At 43.3% G+C, this 21,048-nt stretch overlaps 1 long non-coding RNA gene across 1 annotated transcript in view; it reads left to right on the top strand.

Moving 5' to 3' along the window:
* The window catches only part of LOC142776148 (uncharacterized), an 85,024-nt gene extending 64,248 nt beyond the window's left edge, over nucleotides 1-20,776 (top strand). The window contains exon 2 of the long non-coding RNA XR_012887348.1: nucleotides 20,499-20,776. This is a non-coding gene — a long non-coding RNA (uncharacterized LOC142776148). The remainder of the gene's footprint in view (nucleotides 1-20,498) is intronic.
* The last annotated feature ends 272 nt before the right edge of the window (nucleotides 20,777-21,048 follow it).

Raw genomic sequence — 21,048 nt, 5'->3', positions numbered from 1 at the left:
CCATCGTGTACTTTAGGAAAATTTCGTTAATTCGTAGTTATTACTAAAGACCGCTTTATTGAAATCTCAAAGCGGCAATAATTGTTTCTCAATAACGGATTCGATTATTTTGCTAGACGTAACTACCGAACTCCACTAACTAAAAACAAAATGTTTTAAATTTCTTAGTTTTCGTTTTAACTATGTCTGCAACTTTCTTGTAATGCCTGACGCTAGAGAATGTTCAACTGTGAAGATAGCGAGCAAATAGCGTCTTTTACTGATTTTTAAACAATATTCGACACATTTTTTGCATGTTTATAAGTCCCAACTGGTATGTCGCGTTGAGTTGTGGATTTCGTTTTGCCTGCATTATAGTAGTTTGTTGTATCAACTTAAGCCAGAACTTTATCTCGATGAGGTCCGAGCACGTTCTCCTGGTAGTTATTTGTTGTTTTCAGTCATATGAAAGCATCAAAGAGCGTATTGAGATGCCTACTGCACAAGCCTGCCGCAGTCTGTGATCATCACCGTCATCATCTTAATAGTCATCTTCAAGGCGTATAGTGGATACCTGCATGTTCTGGGCCATAATAGCAGAAAGACGATCTGAGGTCTAGATTGCGCTTGTTCTTTATTGTCATGAGCGTCATCGTCATGGCGTATAGTGGGTACCTTGTATGTGTTCTGCCATGATGGTAGAAATCGCTCATATCTTTCCTAAAGGGACCAGCCGCCACCGTGGCTGCGGTCATTGCTACGGATCGGCTGCCTCAGCTTCACTGCCACTGGGAGGTGAAACTCGCCATCGACGAGCTCACCTACGTGTTTTGGGCCTTCCGGACAGCTGAGGATGTCGCCCGGTTCAAAGACCCAAAGACTTGGAGGTGTCGGCTCAGGCACCGTAATCAATATTGACGGAGGGTGGGATGGGAAAAGAGTGATCCCCTCTTCCCCCACTTCTCTCCAAAAAAACTGCTGGACTGTTACTAAAGCCTATTTATTTGCTCTTGAAAAAATGAATTGCAACTTTAACATGTTAATGATTTTGTTGAGAAAATTTCATCCCGATATTTGGCCATCAGAGTTACAAAAAACGTCCTGTCAAAATTTAAAAAGTTGCTCAAGTTAGACTCTCGAGAAAAATGCTTCTTAAACACAAAAAATACAAGCTCATTTTTGTGGCAGATATTTGCTTCGTAAAAGGATTTCTTCTATTTTGAGAGCTTGAATTTTATGGTTATTTTGATCATGCAGCTTTTGCGAACTCATGCGAAATGTAATGGCAAACAGCTAGGTAGCAATTTCAAGAGAACTCTAGAGAATGAGCTCTTTTTGTATTTTTTAATACTCACGTTTGCTCATCAAAATCTATTTTAATATATTTCGAGTGTAACTACAACATTTATTGTTTATCATGATGATAAATTTTCTAAACTTTTGATAGCAAGTAAAAAATAATGCAATTTTAGAAAAAAATTCACCTTTTATGAGAAGCATATCCTCTAACAATCTGCAACAAGTATTATTATTTTAAGTGGAAGTGTGTATCAAACAAGTGAGTTTCATCATGTTTCATTATTACGTAAACCACCATGCGAGTTAAATGTCGCTCATTCAGAATGTGTTAACCCTGCTATAAGAAACGTACATTATTTGTAGTAGACTTTGGTTTGATTGTCTGCTTCCCAGACTATGTTTTCTTCCCACTGGTATATTTCGCAGATACCTTTACCTATATCTAAAAGCAATTTTTGTGTGATCTGAGATCCGCAGTTTCAATAAAGGGATGCCAAGGGAAAAATTACGCCATTTCCTGCTAAACGCTACCATGTGTAGATTCCAAGCAGCGGTCACAATCGCTTACCCTAGCGGCGGGATTGACGTTGGCACTCATCGTGGCTTTTCGCAGGAGAGAAACCTAGGGAGGCGCACAGAACACAGTGAGTGACTGGTGCTGGAACATGCTAATTGCTGCTAATGGACAATTAGAGACAGAAGACTCCCATTAGACACAGAAACTTTCAGTCCGCTTTTAGTTACCGTGCGCGCTGCCGATTTATATACCTTCAGCAATGCTCAGCAGAAATCTCACACCGGCACTACCTTAGAGGTCAAAATTCAGTGCATATATATATATATATATATATATATATATATATATATATATATATATATATATATATATATATATATATATATATATATATATATATATACACGTGGTGGCCAGTGAACGGCTGTGCAGTGCAAGCAGTCGGTTTTTACATGCGAATCAGCTCTGTGACTCACGTGTGTAATGCCATACGTACTTGCGTCCGTACGAATGCACAGAAACGCGTTGCCCTCGCCCCAGTTGTTCGAGCGGTGCCAAGTAGGTTACGCTGCAGCTGCGAGTTGACGTCACGCTCCCCTCACAGTGCACGTCTACATCTCTTCTCCCTCACCTGCCGCGCGCTTGCCGCAGCACCCGCAGCTGCCACCTCGTCCGTTCTCCCGCAACACCGGCCGCTACTGCCGCTAAGCTATCTACAGCAATAACGGGATCGTCGCGCATCGATCTGGTCTTTGCCAACTTCGACGGGGATTGTCTGCAGGAGCCTCTCAGCGTGCATTTCACTGATCACAATGTCGTGGTAGGTCAGGCGAAACGTGCACCAGTTCCGGTCCAGTGCCCGTGTTTACTATGAAGAAACGACCACTACGAAGTCTTGCCTTATGCTTGTTAAAAAATTACTCGAAACCAAATCGCTTCCCGTAAATTTGCGTTTGAAACAAACGTTTACTTGAGTATATGCTTCACCAAGTTTCGCTTCGTACTGTTTTTCGAGAACCTGCGTAGACGTCTTTTTCAACCGGGTCAACGTCGTGCGCACTGCTGCTTCTTCGCATCCCATCAGGATTCCCTGCAGGAAAATGGTTCAATATTTTTAATAAAAAAACTCGCTAGAAGACGTTGCCTGTGTCGGCATTGTGAGGCAAGGATGGGGCAGCGTTGGAGAGTAGAGAGACAAAGGGTCGCGCATGCGCTCTAAGGTTGGTCTCGCCGCAAACCGGCTCGAGCTCGACTATAACACGTTTCGCATCTAAAGAAATCTACCACTTTTCCGCAAGTGCGAAGCAATAAATGTGTCAGCAACAAATAAGAACATTAAACGAAATAAGGCTTCAACTTGAAGGCGTTGCATAAGATGCGTTGAGACGTGTTTGGTTAAAAAATAATTTTGGGACTTCGCAATTAGCTCAAAAATTGTCTTTATCTTTCAGCAAGTATATACGCTTGGGCACTCGCGATTTTGAAAATTATTGTTTATCTTTTTTCTTTCACACGTTTGCAGGAAATGCTGGTGTACAGCCGTACGTAACGTTTGCGTTTTTAATCAACAGTTTTGAAACGTGTACCGTTTTATCAAGAAAAATAAGGTGTAAGCGAACACAATTCCTCGCATGTGGTAAAGAAACACTAAAGCGACTATTAGGTCAACATTTATTGTTGACATAGTGACCCAGAAACCTCGTAGTGTTACTTTTGTGCTAAGAAATGGCTTAATTTGAAATAAAATCACGTTTTAGTTGCCCGCATCGGGTTGGCGCACTTCAAATTACCCGCCTCAAGAAGCCGGCCGACTCGCGTCCCTGTTGCTCTGCACAACGTTGCCGCGGTCTTACTGCGCGGTCACCGACACTAGCAGACAGAACCACAGCAACAACAACGGTGATTCACAAGTTTTGCCATTGGCTCCGAGATGTCACAAGTGTTATCGTACCACTGCACCCCGCTAGATGGCACGACCTGTCCAGTGTAACCTTGCGACAATTTAATTTTTGGATCACAAGTGTCTTACCCCTAGCAACGTCCGGCGGCTCTTTTTTTCATGAATCAAACAGAAAGAAACAAGCATCATTTTATTGCGTTTGTTAAACACGGGGCCATCCAGAGGGCCCACAAATCGGCGGTCAGGCACCTCTGCCCGATCCGACGTGAGGGTGGTCAGGCACCCTCAGGACCTCAATTACGTTCAATGTCTGTCTGTCTGTCTGTCTGTCTGTCTGTCTGTCTGTCTGTCTGTCTGTCTGTCTGTCTGTCTGTCTTAAGGCATGGAAGGTTCTTGAGTTAGTGCAGTTAGATCTATTATTAGTGAATATATGTAGGTGCTTAGTCTGACGTGATCTGTGTCATTTGAAGAATGTCCTTCTATGTGCATGTATTCTTGTGCATTTACCTTAATTTCTCGGTAAGTAAGGTATTTCTGTTAATAATATTGTCGTTTTAGATGTTGTCATACAATGAGCTTTCACTCTGACCTAAATTGTTATTTTACTTTGTGTTACTTTAAACAATGGCCCTCACACAAGTGAAACTAAAATCAGTAGCATTACTGTTTTTGTATGGAAGAAATACTATTCAAAATTAGCAATATTCGTACACTGGCGAACGTAATAAAGCGTAACAAATCAAGTTTTTGTTGTACGCTCACAAGTTTAATTACACTTCTGTAAATCACCGCTACGTACCTTTATTCTAAACTACAACCTTCTGCATGTAGTAGATTGTATAATAAGAGGAAAATTTGTAGAAAAACATAAATAGGAAAGTAAAGAACACCAAACACAATTTTAAATTAGTTTAGAGGCCTAATACAACCTCCGCGTATCTTCAAAGTACCTTGTAAATTGATAGCCGTGGATTTCAGCCCCATTGCTGTATAGACCCATTAATGGTTTTACAAACAAAGGCTCTTCTTGAAAGCGGGTTTTGCCCTCCGATGTGCCTCAAAGGCATCGGTGGACAACAAGACCTTCCGCAAATAGCCCGCTGATTTTCTACAGTTTCCTTCTTTTATTTGCCAAAACATATTCAAAGAAATGTTAGTTTGAGCTACATAACATTTATAAATATACCCTTGTGTGTTACGCACATTTCTTTTATGTGAAAAACGAAAGAGAGATTTTCCTTGCCTTTAAAAAAACCTAAAAACGTGCTTTCAGTTTCGACGTTTGGAGCTGGTAAAGGAGGTGACCGGAAGTTCTTCGGAGTGCAACGCTTGAAACCTCTAAACCGTATATAGCCAAATATTGAAACGCACTTTCAAAAGTTTCCCCTACCTTTTACGCTTTTTTAATATTGTGTGTAGCAGCAGCACACCGGTGACTCCACCAGTCATGATCCGGCGATGCCTTCCGTCAAAGAATATTTGGTGGGCTGGAGGAAGCAACACAAAATACTTTCTTGCGCTCCGACTGCGCAAATGTCGTCAACGTTAAGATGTGTTCCCAATTTGAATCGCCTGCCTTTTCTTTCAACTTGCAACTAGTCAGCTGTAAGGAAAGTCTTAATATAGGCATATTTATGAAATATTACTGCACCCATTCATACTAGGCCACAGGCCTTCAGCAAATATACGCAACAAAAAAATAAAAGCTATATGCTCGGTTTCCTGGTTACTTTTAATGGGCCAACATTGCCTTAGAGGGACCGACTACTGCCAAGAACTTGAATTGATATGAGTGCATGGATGGTAAGAGTTGTCTCTCATAGTGACTCAAATAGACCCTGCTTGCTTTTCTCCTGAGCACTGTAGTTATAGTATTATTTCTTCATTGAAAATCGCGAGTGGCCTGGGAGGCCACCTGGCGGCAGAAACTTCAATTATTTGATGTACCTTGTCACGTGACCGTGACAGGGCACAGTGTACGTGGTCAATATTTTTTTGCTAATATTGAAATATTGTCTTCTTCATAATAAAACATTACTCCATAAAAATGTTCACATATGCCTGCCTAAGTAGTACGCATTAACGTCGCGCTGTCTTCGCATGACGTAATGATTCCGTGCTCGTCAGCGTATCTTGAACAACTTTTCTGCTTGCTCATGAAACGTGCACACAGTTTCCAGATCGCTAATATTTGAAGCGAAGTGGTTTTTTCTATCTACACTTGGTCTCAGAAATGATGTGTACTGCTGTCTGCTACCCGGCACGGCCGCGCACGTGTGCAGTGACGTCTTCGGTGATTTGGCTTGGCTCGTGTATCAAGAGAGTAACGATGATGGGACAAGCCATCCACGACACCGGCGGATCAATCTTGGGCGCATGCGCACGTAACGCGTTACGAACGCAGGGGAGCTGGATAAAGCCACATCGTCTCATTGCAAGGGCTCGTTATTAAAAAAATAGTTGTAAAGCTCAGAATAAACGCGGTTAGGCATATTTACAGGAAAGAACCCTAGGTGGTCGAAATTTCCGGAGCCCTCCACTATGGTACCTCTCACTGTCATATGGTGGTCTTGGGACGTTAAACCTCACATATCAATCTATCAATAGTTACAGGAACTCCTGCGAAATCATAACAACGACAGCATGCAAAAATTGCTAGAAGGGCTGCCAGCATCGCTATTACTCTTAAGCGTTGCTGATTAAAAGGAACATCTGTGTTCAGAGCCTTTCAGGTAAAAAAAAAATACTACGTATATTATAACTACGCACTTTTGGAATTAACTACTGCAGCGATGAACACTGCGAAGGGTAAGCTTTCTGTCGCGCTGGAAAAAAACTGGGTCGGAAAAAATTAGTTGGCGGTTTCTTTAGGCTCACCGAGGAGAAAAACTTTATACAGAAAACTTTGTGCAGTCCGCATAGCTCCACGTTCACATTTGTCATGGACACATTCGAAACACACTTTTTGTATAAGTGTTCTGAGTCATAATTAGTCAGTGTTGACAAGCAGTTTGTTATAATAGAAAACATAATGGCAACCACCATGGGCATAGCAAAGAGGGTTAAGGGGGGGGGGGGTCATACTTTCCCCGAATTTCGCTTGCGTTCGGAATCGTATCTGTCTATACCACCTGTGAAAGAGTGCCCTTGGTTATCTTCCTCGTTACTAGTTAACCTGGACCCTGAAGGGTCTGCATGCCCCCCAGAAAACGCACAGATATAAACGCACGCATGAACACATAAAGTGTCGCTGAACCCCCCCCCCCCTCTCACCTAAAAAAAGTTAAAAATTTCTGGTTATGCTTTTGATATCAACCATAGATGTGCGGAGGGCTTCATCGGAGGGGTGGGGGAGACCAATTCGTTTTTGTGTGAGTGCCTGTGATGACTACCAGGCAACGTTCAGACAGGAATCAATACTTGCAAATTCAAAATGGGGTTTCTACTATGATGTGTCTTTTCAACGAAACGGAAACATGTTAAAATTAGTGTTGGGGTAGGAAGCGCTTTCTATGGCGAGACTGGATGAACCGGTGAGTGAAATTTAATGGCCCTAGTAAGTGTCATTGAATGCTAATCAATAAAAATGCTCCCAACATCATTCGCTTAATTTACTTACAATTGTTTTTGCGTGAGAGGGGGGGCTCGTAAGACAACTTTTTTTATTCCTTCACTGAAAATTGAAATGAGCGCGTGGTGACTAAATATTCCATATTCAGAACCATTTAAATTTAACTTCTCTGTCTTTCGAACTTTACACTAGCAAAATGTTAAATTTTATTAGCCGTCCTTCTCACTTCACTGGACGCTGTGATACGAGAGAAGTTCCCTGTTTTGCTACTTTTTAACTCTAACGAGAAACATGAATAATTTAGCCTAAGGCAAAATTGTTACAAATTTTATTACAGGTAAAGCGCATTATGTGCCACTAACAAAAAGCGATGAGCGCGAATATGTTCGCCTGTTGTTCACTTCTGTAACGACATCTACAAAACCTGCTCCAACAGAAAGAGCTCCGAAGCGGAAGAACGTCATAATAGTTGTTGTCGCGCGCTGACATATCTCGCAAAAATGACTTTCTGTAAAGCAAGTCTCCCCCCCCCCCCCCTCATCGGGCATCTCCCATGAAATTCCTTGGGACGCGGAAGTGCAAGTGTGCGCCCTAGTCAAATTTTGTATCCTGCCCACGTTGCATCGATGGCAGTGTTCGGGCAATGAATTTTTAGTATCATTTTCGCAAGCTGCTCTGAGGCAGGTCTTACGAAGATAAAACTTTTCGGGGCCATGGGTGGCATATGAAAACTTTTTGGACGAGATGAAGAAAGCCAGAGGTGTCATACACGTCACACAATAGCAAACGCTGTCAACGTCACGGAATAGGCGCTGTTGATAAGTACCCTCACGTCTCCATCAGAAGATGCCGCGAGCGCAGATATAAGAAACCATAAACTTCACTGAGAAAACAAAAAAGATATATGAAGATTAACAGGAGTCACAACGACGCAGTAGTAGTCTCTGCCCAGTATTAAGGAGTGTTAATTTGTGTTTGTTTTTTGTTCCAGCGTCAGTGATGATAGTGGCCGAAATATGAAGGAGTTTGTACTCGCTAAGCGTTTTAGGGCCCAAAATGACAACGCTATGCGTCGATCAGACGACTGCAAAGAGTGAGTTTGGATCACGACAAGTATACCACCTCATAAAGAAGACGGCCTTTCGTAATATGGTTAGAGTGATGCAGCTTACGTAAACAACCATGGAGGCGATCATCGATGACATGACGGCCTAACGCCTAAGTTGTTATTAAGTTTCATCTAAAAACACTGGCGGTATTGTATGGTGGTATGAGGGTAATTAGAGCGTGCGAACAGCCGTTTAATCTGCACAGCTTCAATGAATATCATAAAGCAACGTTACCCTAGGATCCCAAACAAACAAGCACCCCCAACTCTAGGTTGAAGCTATACTATATAGAGAGTTACGCAGCGCTGCCGAAATTTTAGAAGTGTAGTAGCGCAGACTTAGTTTCAATGGAGTTAACCAGGGCTGCAGAATTTATATACATGTACCAACAACTTCACACGAAGCCAGTCAGGAGAAAACAAAACAGAACGTAGTCTCGATATATATATATATATATATATATATATATATATATATATATATATATATATATATATATATATATATATATATATATATATATATTAGGAATATGCCGTGGTCTTCTAGTCAGTTAGATCACTCTTTATCGGTTACGTTGAAGATATCATCTGTAGGCAGAGTTGGATATAAGCTCGTCGCTTATGCTAAAATAAACGAGAACTAACGGGAACAAATATTTCTTGAAACGAATAACAGAAGAGATAAACAGAGTGACGTCTCTTTCAAAGTTGACAAAGTGGAAAGGTGGGCTACGTCTTCTAGTTTATTCAACAAAATGTTCAACAATAATTCGCAAGCTTGACACCGAATTGATTTTACTAATTCTGAAACTAGTCGAGCAATGAGCAAGCAAACTTTTTCTGAACTTTCAGTGATTTATTATCACCTTTGGAAAAAAAACTGCAAGCATCGCTCACCACTCTGTATATATAGCGTTGTGATACATCATTTTCACTAGCCGTGTGCTCCACATCATCAGCGATTACTGTCTTTGTAATGCCAGAGTGTTGTCAAAGCCACTAGTATGTTTCGTACTTTCCAAGACTTAAGTAATTGTGTCTAAAGCATCATAATTTGTCGTTTTCTGGCAAAATTCCTTAAGTGTTGTGACACGGTAAAGCTGCACTACTTCTCACAACTGATATTCAGTGTACTTTTTAAAAATATCGAGTAAAAAGGGTGTATTTTTGTCCCCCAACAATGTTCGTCATCAGGCTTGCATGCGCTTCCTGTTTCAAAACATCGGCGCTCACCACTTTCCTATCGAGAGTGCTATGTAACACTAAAAACGCGCACGTCGTTTGTGACCAGAATGTACCGGGTGCGCGGCGATAGCGAAAGGAAAGAACGCAAGATAGATGACAATTATTGTGGTTGGACAAAAAAAAACGCCCATGTTACTCGGTATTTTCTTAGTAGAGTGAAGCTATATGTATATACGGTTACAATATGTATTTCTCATTATACTTCCATGATTTTCTTTTTTATCTTTCAGTAACATCATCGTTTTCTGCCTTATGTTTCTACACAATAAATTCATTTTGATTGGTGTTGCAAGTAGAGTGCTGGATTTAGTGCATCTGTTCTTAGGTGCACCCACGCTAAATCGCCAACCATGTACATCATCTTGCAAAAGTAGTATACTAGTAGCGAGGGCTAGGCAATACCGCGGTACAAGAGTTTCGCGATATCACTCCAAGAATAGTTTTGAGTATCTACTTTCTTGTCGCGTGATAGATTTGAAAAAAATGTATTGGTAACTCCGTAGTGAAATACGTTTACGACGTATCGATTATATTGTGATAATCTGCGAGACACGGCTACCTCGTCGCTTTTATTTTGTCGGAAATTGGCTGACATGTTTCCAAGAATGCAAGCGAGACTTTTTTTTGTTCTATGATAAACAAAGGCGCTCCGTTGGTCGGAAATACAGGGAGAGCAGCGGATGGTTCCCCACACACGAGAGCAGAAGAGCGCTCTTACGTGAAACCCACTTGAGATTGGAAGTGCTTCAGTATCTTGATATTACCATGCTGCAGGACTTTTTGGCCATGAAGACAGTGCTTACTAATTGAAACACGATATGGCGCTTGTCTGCAGCGGTGCAGGAACTTTTCTCGTTCGCAGGTCTTGTGCTGAGGCCCAATTTACGCTGTCTAGAAGGCAGGATATGTGAGAAGTTGCTGCCTATTGGAAAATAAAGCAACAACCTTCCCAGTAAAACAACTTTTGTTGAAAATAAATGTGTGCTTTGTATTCATTCACTGATTATCATGACTGATCCGAGTGATATGCTTCACTTGCAAGATTCAACGTGCTGCAACCTTATTGACGATATTACGCTGCACTTAATGAATGTCATCGCAAAGTATCAGCACCTCGGAACTTTAAAAAAGTATTTAAGCTTTTGCATTCTTCTGTCTGTATTGCGGAATACTTTTTTTCCATCTTTTTTCCTAAACTGTCCCCTAGATATTCCGTTACGAGAAAAAAAATGTCTCAATAACTGTATTTCAGGGTTCCAGCATATCTGTTTCAATATCTGTATTTCGGTATTTTTTTCTGAGTATCTGAACTTTTTTTGAATGGAAATTACAGGGGAAGGCAGTCACTACATGAGAACGAAGACAGGTAGCCTGGCTGTGTCATCGGAATGCACGATATTCCCGCGCAGTGGTGATGAGTAAGATACATTCATCACCAATTGCAACAAGTCCTGATAATCGTAATTGATCGTACCAAAGAGCGTAGACACTAAGGAGTACAATGAATGCCGTAAGTCACTAAACCTGTAAATGCAGATTCTGCGCTTCCTGATGGAGCAGCCGTGGATTAATCAACCATATGTTACAGGTGAGCATGCAATTGCAAGTGTTTATACGATAGGATTGCAAACGCGGCCCCAAGCGCTTAGCAATAGTCAACCTGTTCGCAAGAGTTTACTTCCACTTGACCCGTAATACGTGTTTCCTTCCACGTGCGAAGGAAGCAGCTAATGGCTGACTTTCGTTCCAAGCATACGACGTATGGCAGTGCTGCAGAGGCAACTAGCCATGCTGAAACCACGCGCAGCACGACTGCCCGCACGACCGCATTTCACAGCTTCTACGCTGCACTTGGAGTGAACACTGCTTTAATGAAAGTCCATGCAGCGGCACTTATGTAAGGATGATCACCCCCTTCCGTTTTCTGGACTTGCCGCGAAAATCCGTGCAACTCTTCGACCTCTTCGCCCCCTCGGCTACGTTTCACTTGCGCAGCTGCAATACTGTGCCTAGCGACACACCGGATAGCACACCTAAGCCCGTCTGTCTCGGCGAGTGTGATTCGAGCGGCTCAGACATCTGGCAACCAAGTATACGTAATGATGCCAAGCAAATGATGCAAGCACGGCCATTTTTGATGGAAATGCCCCGCGCCATAGGGCTCCCACCTCGACCACGGGTACTTCTTAACGCGCCGAGAGCTTCCGCACCAATTTTATTGTGCACGCCGCCTTTGGGTAAGAGCAGTAATTGGCTCGTAACTGCCAATGCTGGAATAATAAAATATAAGGCGTTCGCTTCGAGGCCCACGGTTACGATTGCCCCGTGGCCGCACCAAATTACCGCGTGGTTGGCGCGAAGGCGCCATGCGGATGGGCCGACTGTCGCGCATATTTCACACGCGGTGGGTGAGGGCCGACCGGCGTTGGCCACCGAGTCGACTGTCTATATGGCCGGCCTACTGGATACACGAGCGCGGTCAGAGGATACACCTTTAGCCGTCTACTGTGCGGGAAGATGCAACCGTGCTGTCCCTGACCTAAATAGCCGGATGAGAGAACAAGCGTGGCATATTTACGGTGCGGCGCAAGGTGACAGTAGATTCGAGGTGATAATCATTACCGGGCATTGATGACGCGGGTTTCTCCCATCGTGGGGTAGCGGTAATTCGAGTGCTTTCGCTGCATATCACGCATCAATTGTAGTCTTCCTCGATTTCGGACAGGCGAAGCGAAATAGTCGCTCTGTAAGGCAGATAAACTGGCACGAGGTCTGTGCCAAACGTTGGTGCACTTACTCGCAAAGGGTTGAGTGCCACCAACTTCTCCATTCGACAAAACCGGGCATTCTATAGAGGAGGGGTGTTGAAAAAAAGGTACAATAATAATCACGATTATTTCCATTGAACCGACTTTTAGGTTTGGCCAAAATGGAGATAGACGAACAGTTTTTCGTGTCTTTGGTCATTATTGATAGAAAAATTCTTGCGAGGAGAAAAAACTGAGGCTAATGGTCGGAGGACAGATAAGACTGCCTGAGTGCAGTGTCTCTAACCTGCTGATCACCGTTACGCAAGCGTTTGCTGGAGCGACAGAGATATGATGGGAAGAGTAGTGAGGGTGATAGTACTAATTCATGAATTGTTGCAAATAGCTCAAAATATGGATGCACTATAATTGACAAAAAACTGCACTCAAGTTGACAAAGCATTTTTGTGAAAAACAAGAACGATGCCAAATCAGGAATCCCTTCCAGCTTGCACGAACATGATAATGTAAGTCGTGCAAGCCATCTTGTGCTCAGGGACCACCCAATGACCGCTACAATGATAACAGAAGCATTTGAAGAAATGTATTCAAATATTTACTAAAATTCCGAGAACAAGGAATGTTTTGTCCCAAGATGGTGTCAAAAAGACGAAAGGCACTTGAGTGTCACCTCAACAACATAACGCAAAAGCGTAATCAGGCGCCGTTCGCATCGCTTTCTCAAGTGGTATTGCCATACATTTGCTTCTCATTCGACACATTATCAGTGCAACAACTAACGGAACGTCTGCGCAAGTTACATTGGCCACTTACAGCTATGAAATTGAGCCCAGTGCAAGTACAGTTGTAGAGTGCCCACTACGCCGCAGTATTAGCTTTTGCGAGCTAGCTATGTATCCACTAGGCGTCCGTGAGGTAATACACGAACCTATACACGTAACTGCTCGCTTTGCTGGTGCTCTTGCGGCGGATGATGAATAAATATGTCTTAGAGCCTCGTAATGGCTGGGCTAGTCAACCACTCACTCCCATGTGAATGGTGCAATAGTATGAATTTTACAATGCCCCTGATACCTGGCATCATTCTACACTTCTGTAACGCAATATTACATGCGCTAAGGAGACTCCTCACAATACATGGCATTTGCGTAGGGTTTTTTTTATTCTTTAAGCAGCTTCATGCCATGACATGCTTCGTGGTCAAATACCTGCTTACCTCGCAGAAGGCCTTGGCTTTATTCTCAGTATAACCTTATATTTTTATTTATTTTCATTTATCTAAAATTTGCGCTCATGGAAAATGCTCATTTTTTGCTCACAACCAACGACACCGACGCCGACACTAGACTTTCCACAAAACAGGTTTTTTAACGCTGTCGCGTTAAAACCAAGACCACTTACGCCTGAGCAAAAGTTGTGGCGAAAATAATGTAGTAATCATCCAAAATTCGCTGCAGCGATTAGTATTTGAAGGGCCATGACCAGCAATGGAAATTCCATTTTCTATCACAAAAACTGGCCAGAAAAATTTCTTTGCCTCTCTTTTTATACTGCCATGGGATTCATTATATACACTGCAAGTTTATACCTATTAGTGAAAACTTTCAGAGAAGCTTTCTATGCAGTGGTTATGGAGCTATCCAGAAATCGTGATTTGCACAAGCGACCATATTTATAGAAAAGATGGCACTAGCTTCTGAACGGCGAAACGTCACTGTCAATTCAGAGTGCTCACTCTGCATTGACAGTGTTTGAGCTTTTAAAATGTATTTTTATCACTGTGAAGAAACACCTTCGTCCTCGCGTTATTTAGGCCACGAAAACTTTCTTTTTATTCCCAAGAGTAGGCTTGTGCTTCAGTCTCGGCATTTCGGAAATATGACGTCAGTACAAAGGCAGACGACATCGCTGCTGAAGGGCTTATGACAATAAAACTTCTGAGGCAGCTTTTACTAGTGGATGAGGGGGTTGAATGAGTCTAGGGAGTTCAGAAAGAAGAATGCTTCGCAGGTAACCCCATTTGGGCTGCTCAGTGCTGTGTCCCTTTTCTGCCCGTATCTAACCTGTTGCGCTGTAATATATTCTACGATGAGTCTCCTAATTCACGTGAAATTATTCTCTAAACGTATGGCCCAAGCTTTAGGAACCGAATACGTCATGCATACGATGCAAACACGCGGCGTACAGCATTTAACATGCTGGACCCTTGCCCGCTCGTGATAGGACGTAAGTACATGTAGGGAACTCTTAAAGACCGATGTCATGTAGATTTCTGCGACAAGTCAGATATCTTATACAACCTTTACTTCCGTCTTGATTGCCATGAAAGGTTATAATGTCCCTGCTGCAGCCCATAATTTTGACCGTCGTCTCCATTGTGTTTTGATGAATACCATGTCCAGCGAATACTACGCTTCCACAAATATGAAAGGGAACTACGTGAGCCTGTACGAATCTTTATTTTTTCTAATAATTAATCTCGGCGGAAGTATATCCTTGGCACAATTACATACCTCGTTAAGGTTTGCCAGGAAGTGCCATGGGGAGATGAAAGGTCATGTGCCAAACCGACAAGACAGACAACCAGCTATCGATTGTTAATGTCAATAGTGTTGTCTTTGTTATCAATACCCGATTTGCTACCCTACACGGAGACGAGGGAAGGGACAGAAAATAAGAAATAAAGCGAGAAGGAGACCGAAAACAGATACGCACAAACACATTTGTGCGATCACCGCCATACCTATACAGTCACAACCGAAAAATATGCGAGTCCGGTTCCTCCGCGATTGTCTGAAATCTGGTTAACCAACCTACGTTTTCCTGGCTTTCTTTCGCACTCTGTTCTAGTCAAAATTGCGTACACAGGCCACTTTACAAGGTCTGCGTGATGTTCCGGCTTCATTCCATCGACACCTTAGTGCGTTAGACGTACCAGGGCTTTATCGGGCTACCTTGAAAAATAGCTCCAGGAAATAGTATTTATCTGTATACATATATGTCTCACTCTTAACTATGAAAGTGCGTTCTGGTATAATAAACTGGTCGAACACATTTTAGTTCAAGTCTTGTAACTTCTATAAAATTTAATATTAACGAAAGAAAGAAACGACGAGAGCAGGACAGACGGAGGGGGAAAACTCGTTCAAAGTATGAAAGTAAAAGCGTAAGCATAGCTTCCGCTCCCACCACTACTGACGGACAGAAAGAGGATAGCCCGGAATAGCCCATAAGGATGAAATAATTAGCGCACTCAGTCGTCAAAAAGGCTCACTAAACGCTAATCCTCCTCTGAAAGGATTGTGTGGTAGCGCCATACCTTCCCATTTCCATCTCAAAATTGCTTTGTATAGATTGAGGTTTATATAGTAAGCATATTTATACGGACAGTATTAGCTCTGAAAGCTTATCTTGCACTAAATAAACTCGGACGTGTATACAGATGCGTAACATTATCGCTTTTTTCCTACAATTCAAAGCAAAGCTTTCGCTAACTATTCCCAGCAATTTTGATTCATCATCGTTTTCTATCTGGTTACATTTGTGAATATATATAGAAGCATGCTGAAGCACAGGGCTTTACCGGCTGCATTACTAGTCTAAAACATTACTGTGTGTGTGTGTGTGTGTGTGTGTGTGTGTGTGTGTGTGTGTGTGTGTGTGTGTGTGTGTGTGTGTGTGTGTGTGTGTGTGTGCGTGTGTGTGTGTGTGTGTGTGTGTGTGTGTGTGTGTGTGCGTGCGTGCGTGCGTGCGTGTGTGTGTGTGTGTGTGTGTGAGAGAGAGAGCGAAAGAGAGAGAGAAAGAGAAAGAGAGATGAAAGGAAATTATACTTAGCCCCGTACGAAAAGGCGAAACCACGAAAATGACAAACTAGTGTGACCAAAGACCGCGAAAAGGAGCAACAACAAAGCGTAAGCATGCATCACCATCGAGTTTCATTTTGGTTCGAAAGTGCGAGACACGGAAGCCATGATCTGTCATATGCAATGTCTGTTAGCGATTGCTGGTATTGTTGTATACGTCAGCACCCCACCCCAACCCGCATCTGTATAACGCTGATGCTATATAAACACCCTGCCGGGCCTCACGGATCAATGTGAGCTGCTGGGCGCCGCACGCAGCGCACGAAGTGCGGTAGCTTGGTCAGCACTAAGGCCAGCGAGCGTGCACTATAGGTACCTCACGAATCAATAGGCATGTCTCTAAGCCGCTACACGAGAGGATGGCCGCCGTGCGTTGCGCGGCATCGTGACCGAGGCATCCCAAGACCTTGGCACAGTCCAGTATACAGCGCGCCTGCGGAAGAAACGGAGCGCTTACACGCGGCGGCAGACTGTGCCCGCAGGCAGGCCGGTCAAGCGAGCTGGACGAAGGCTGAAGTTTGCCGGGGCAGCGCCCGGAGACTCGGAGATGCGCTGCGGCTACGTGACGAATCCTAGATTCGCCGCTTGTCGAGAGCCTGGTGAGAACGCATTCTCCAGATACTGGACACGCGTAGCGCGCCATTTCGCTTCGTGTTGTGGGTTGACGACACGCGTCGTGAGTCGCCGCAACATGTTCCGTACCTGTTGGCGCAGTGGTAGGAAAGACATTTGGATGAGTAGAAGCGTGAACGGGGTCGTGTTAAAACCTTGAACGCATTCTTTGAATGACTAAAAGATCAGTAAGATATAGAAAATCCGTGATATCGGAAAGGCAGACTCGCAAGCACCGACACAAGTGTAGAATGAGAAGACCAATACGCAAACGGCGGAATTGGTATTTCGTTCAATATGTGTCCATGCTTGCACCTTCAGTGCGCATCAAACGAACTAGGCTTAAAGCTTATCATAGAAACACTGCGCCGAGCTCGTCATTTCTTTTACGCTGAAACTTGCCTACTGAAGTTAAACCTACAGACGTAATAGTGTTCTTGCCACATGGTCCCATCGACATGAAGAAAACCAATGTAGATAATTTGAGAGTAAGTACAGTAAAGAAGTTATACGCTGAACCAGTTTCAGGAACGCGCCTGAATTGCATCTCTTTAATGCCAGAAGGAGGAGGAGGAGGAAGCATAGGCAGGAAGGTCAACCAGACAAGCGTCTGGTTTGCTATTTTACGCTGGGGAAAGGGTAACAAGGAATAAAAAGAAAAAGATAGCAATGAGAAGACATACGAGAAGGTACACGTGGCTTTAGATTGATTGATTTGTGGGGTTTAACATCCTAAAACCACCCTATGAATATGAGAGACGCCCTAATGCAGGGCTCCGGAAATTTTGACCACCTTGGGTTCTTTAACGTGCACCGAAATCTGAGCACACGGGCCTACAACATTTCCGCCTCCATCGGAAATGCAGTCGCCGCAGCCGGGATTCGATCCCACGACCTGCGGGTCAGCAGTCGAGTACCTTACCCACTAGGTACACGTGGGTTTAAACTATACTGTTGCGTTTGATAAAATGCGACAAAGGATTTCATGCGTATGCTGTTCCACTGTAGCTCGTCCAGTCGTGGTGCCTAGTGACTGCTGAAAGCTTGCAAGCCCTGGACATAAAGCTCTGCAAGAAGCCAAGTTGGTAATACTTACACTCTCCCATGGCTACAAGCCTGTGGCACTGTGAGGTCCGCCATATATAAATCCCAGCAGTGCATTTTGTGCTTTTTATAATGTTCTTTGTTAAGCCCAACAAAGTTTACTTATTCTGTTCGCGGAATGTGCCTTGTAGCTTAGGACTGAAGCGTTTTTTTTTTCTTCGAGGTATTAAGGAATCAAACTCTATGTTGTAAGATAGCCACGTGGTTAGCCGACCAGAGGATGCCAGTGCAAGGAATGTAAACAGATTTGAATCAATAACATGCCCGAGCCCTGCAAAGAGTGCCTTCCAGGCAGCCTCAAGGCACGTTCTACTAAATTGCGGCTGCAGCGTCAGGGGGACCTTCGCTTCAAAGAAGTTTACTTCTACCACTCTGTGGATCTTACGTTTTGTTCAGGTGCCCATTGTTCTGGTATTTTCTTTCATGAACAAAAATGTAAGCAACTTCTGGACTAGTGTACGCGAGCTCCAAGCTCCAGCGAGCAGTTATTCGGACCAACATAGTAAAGAAATAAATAAGAAAGAAAGAAAGAAAGAAAGAAAGAAAGAAAGAAAGAAAGAAAGAAAGAAAGAAAGAAAGAAAGAAAGAAAGAAATGGAAGTGAGTGCAAAACTGTCGCTTGTTAATTGCTTAAAAACAAAAAATATTATTGCGGGTTGTTTGTCTTGAGAAAGCCTAGGATCCAGCCAAAATATTGACATAACGTTTTCGTGAAGTATCGTATCCATCTTTGCTCACCTTGAGTACCCCTAAGTTTTTCTCTCTTCAATAGTATTCCTTCGAAAACGCCATGTACTAAAACAAACGAAAAAGCAAGCATCACTGCTTTATTCGTCATTAAAGCTGGGGCTATAGATGGGAAAGGCCAGCGCATCGCGTACCGCCATGGACCATGTGGCGAACAGCCAGGCATTCCTGCCTCTAAAGGCCTTCCTGAAACGCCAGCCTTGCTCGTCACAGGTTGGATGTCAGAGGAGCTATGTATAAAAGAGACGTATGAATAGCGTGCGTCATATAAAGCGTAAAGCAAGGCGCCAGCGACCCGAGATCACGCTGACACGGAGCAATAATGAAAACGTATACGCTGGCTCTATAGCTAAGTGACCATCAGTTATCCGTCGTACGCTTTTCACCGGCTACCTCTCCTGCGCATTACGTTACCCGGGTGAGCCAGGTAATGCTTAGTTGGTTTGTTTGCAGGGTTTGACAAGAGACGTCGTAGCGTATGGCTCCGGATAACTTCACACTGCTCATCTTGAGGGTGCCGTTGCGATTCCAGCCCAACGGGGCCGATTTCGAACGGGGCGAAATGCAAAGAACGCCCGCTTGCTTAGTTTGATCCAGCTGCATGTTAACAATTCTCGGATGGCCGAAATTAATTCATAGTCCTATGTAATGGCGTTCCTTAGTACTTTTTGCGTGTCAAATCCCAGAAGTTATCATTATTATTGTAGTTGAAATTATGCCTAATGAATGTAGGGCTAGGTAACTTGTAATAAGTTGGGGCTTCGCAGAAAGTTTGACGTTTCTTAATTGCCATTCACTTACACGTGAGCTCCTAAGATTGCCTCACCATTCTCAAAGGAATATACAAGCAAGCACAGCAGCGCTGAACAAGCGCTTGAATTAAGCTTCGCTATAGCGTATCATTTATTACATTTTTCTACATCGGTCGTTGCTGCAGGCTAATGGAACACATGTAGTTCACGACAAGTGCGATGGCGATGTATACTGTGCACGCATGCCAGCACGTGCACTTCGGTATTTATACCACGCATATAAAACAGCAGATTTCGAAGCTGGGTCAGTCTATGGTAAGGTGCTTGCGAGGTCACAAACTGCGTGCTCAAGTCACGACACGTTCTCTCTCGACCCGGAGGTGCGATAAAAAATGCATGCAACTTGTTTGCACGCCTGCATGTGTATCGGCTGCTATTCGCTGTCCTTGCCGTTACGTTACATATCATGGTGTACCGCGGAACTAAATTATCGGTACAGAATAACTAAGTCACCACCAGAGTTACCAGATGGTACCGAGCATGAACCAAATAATAATCAGAAAAAAAGCCCAGAAAAGCAGCTTGACTCTCACGGAGAAGGCCAAAGGAAACAATACCTTAAATAATATTTCTATTCCTCAAGGTATCCTAATTTACAATAAAAATGTCACTCAAATGCAAAGGAGAGTTGAAAAATGAAATAATTATTTTATACAGCAAGAATATGTGAACCTATGAACGCTATCTACGGAACTATGAACGCTGTATCGCGTAGTTTTCTACGCTATCTCCATTCGGTTTAATGCACGTTTGCCAGTGTTAATGTTACTTGCTGACTTCCCCAATGTATGTCATACTTCAACGCTTAACTATTCAGTCATCGACAAACGCGCTATTGGGGAGTAAGACAGTCACTAAAGTAATCACATATTTGCCGAAAAAATGGAGTAAAAATGCGGCAAGTGACTGGGAAGTTGTACAAGTGACTTGGCAAGAAATTGATATTATTATTTTTTCATTTGCATACAAAGCTACACAAGGACACGGAGGAAAGAGGGAGAGAGCAAGCTGGCAACTGCTACCTTGAGGGGCACAACGCCTGCTCACTCTTTCGGGAGGAGGGAAGAAACAGAGGAAACAAAGATTAGAGGGGAGAAAGAGGAAAGAAGACGAGGAAGGGAAAAAATGACGAAGACCAAGAAGCCCGAATTCACTCATCAAAAGCGGAACTGGCAACTATGGTCACTGGGAAACATTCCTAAACATAGAGTTGAAAACGCGACACAATGAAGTTTTAGTATACTAATAAGTCACGCTGAGCGCAGATTTTAAAAAGACCACTACGCGAGAACAACAAATTAATCTCTTCCCAGCGGCGCAGTTTGAGGCACTGTTCTTCTAGTGGAGAAAGGTAGGTTACTACGTAATGAAGAAAACAGTTATTTCCTCTTTGATCTTCACTCCTATACTGTTGCTGAGTGTGGTTTCCTGTAGTTCCACCGACCTACGAAGTAACGATGCATTTTTGCCTTGTTTAGATCGCCTTTGTTGCAGTGAAAAAGCCCTCCTATCTGCCTTGGT

Source organism: Rhipicephalus microplus, chromosome X (genome assembly GCF_043290135.1).
Source record: "Rhipicephalus microplus isolate Deutch F79 chromosome X, USDA_Rmic, whole genome shotgun sequence".
Lineage (NCBI taxonomy): Eukaryota > Metazoa > Arthropoda > Arachnida > Ixodida > Ixodidae > Rhipicephalus > Rhipicephalus microplus.
The sequence above is the reverse complement of the archived record's forward strand: the minus strand, read 5'-3'. Positions and strand labels throughout refer to the sequence as shown.